This window comes from Sciurus carolinensis, unplaced genomic scaffold (genome assembly GCF_902686445.1).
Source record: "Sciurus carolinensis unplaced genomic scaffold, mSciCar1.2, whole genome shotgun sequence".
NCBI lineage: Eukaryota > Metazoa > Chordata > Mammalia > Rodentia > Sciuridae > Sciurus > Sciurus carolinensis.
The window spans coordinates 82,462-84,403 of NW_025920316.1; the positions used below are offsets into that span (position 1 = coordinate 82,462).

Here is a 1,942-nt window from a genome sequence, read left to right on the forward strand (position 1 = left end):
ATCTACAGCAGATCTGTTTCATCCTGACTCTCAAATATTTAAGAATCATAATTTTATTTACTCAAACCACAGATTAAGCCAGAACAAAAATGATAAACAAAAATCATCACTAAACAAAGCATCATTGCCCTATAGTTTAGACAATTTCACTAGTGCAAGAGCATCATTTACCTGAAAGATTGTAAGAGTCACAATTAAAGAGTAACCATACAAAACTATTTCCTTTTTTCTTTAAAAAGTGCCACATACTATATACTTAAAAAAAATAACACAAACTAGTGAAAGACTGTCTGTCTCCAACTCTTGTCAATGAGGAAAGGCCAGAGTGATTCCTTGATTCCAATTCAAAATGGCATTCGCTGGCCAATGCCCTAGGTCTCCAATTTGGAAGCAGTCAAGCTGAGCATTGTGTGGACGTTGTGCTCCTATGACTGGACTGTCAGTGATAGGTCTTAAGTGACTGCTGGGGAGGTTGAAGGCATCTGCAATTGCACATGCCATTTCATACTTGGTCATCTGTTCATTACCAGACCAGTGAAAGGTTCCCTTAATTGATGGGTCCAGGATTCTCTTCTCTGCCAGCTGCCAACACACAGTAGCTACATCTTTGACATGTGTGGGAAACCTCTGCTGCCAGTGGTCCATGTTTGCTGACTTGTTGCTGAACTGCACTTTATCAAACATGACTGTCACAGCACTTTCTTCAAGCTTTTCAACTTCCCCATGCAGAACAGGAATTCTCAAAACAGCAGCTCTTAAGTTATTCTCCAGGACTGCCTTTTCCCCTTCTAATTTTGTTTTACCATACAAATTTAGGGGACTTGGTATGTCTTCCTCCCTGTACGGTGGATGTGTTCCATCAAATACATAATCTGAGCTAATATAAATGAGAAATGCTCCAATTGTAGCTGCTTCCTTAGCTAATTTTCCAGAAGCATCCACATTAAGTTGAGAAGCAGCATCTGGCTGATTCTCTACAACATCTGGTCTTCTCTCTGCTGCACAATGTACTATGACATGAGGCTGAAATTCATGAATGATGTGATGAACTGCATTAGAATCCAACAGATTAACCTGTTCAAATTTTGGTCTTGCTCTTCTAAAGCCACAACCAACAGCATGCCAATTATTCTACTGAAACTCTTTGTACACAGCTCTGCCAAGAAGCCCAGTGGCACCAGTAACTAGAACCCGTCTACTGGGGATGTTTACTTCTTTCTATAACATACTGACACAGGGATGAGCAGTCTTTCATCCTCAGTGCTGGCTATAGCCTGTGCATGGATGAATGCTAAGGTGCCTCCACCAGCCGGCAGCTCCTGGGAATGAAGTGGATGGAGAGCTCTTTCTCCTGCCCCACCATGACCGCCATCTTCGTGCCACCTCTGCCAACCCCCGACTGCTGTGGACAGCAGCTCCTCTATACCATGTTTATGCAAGTAACTTGATTGTTCTTTGTCATGTAATGAATGACACAAGGACCCATAATTGAAATAAGTGTCATTGAAAGAATGAAATCCAAACTTATGATATGTGGCATAGTTGTGGTGGATATAAGCAATTACAGAAAAAATAAAAGAATTTTTAATTTTGGAAATGCTTCATTACCTGCTTCTCCAGTTCATTACATCCTATTACAACTTTAGGCATTCTTTAAAATTTTCTGTTGATGAATTTCAGGTTTCCCCTCTATTGTGTCTCTATTTTTGTAGTTTAGCAGAGATTCTCTTGTTTAAATTTCTGATGATGTGGTGCACTCTTTATTTTGAGAGCCATAGATTAGTGCTGAATTTCCAAATATGTATTTATTAAATCTGAGAGCTTCGTGCTGATTCTCTGGTGAAAGGAAATATTTCCTCATCTGTCATGTTCCTGAAAAGCAAAATCTGCATATGCATCCTCAATTGTTTTCTAAAAGCAACAGAAAGGAGCCAGTAATTTG

General features: G+C 39.8%; 1 pseudogene; it reads right to left on the reverse strand.

Moving 5' to 3' along the window:
- Nucleotides 1-275: 275 nt before the first annotated feature.
- LOC124975582 (methionine adenosyltransferase 2 subunit beta-like) lies at nt 276-1,363 on the reverse strand (annotated as a pseudogene).
- Between the last annotated feature and the right edge of the window lie 579 nt (nt 1,364-1,942).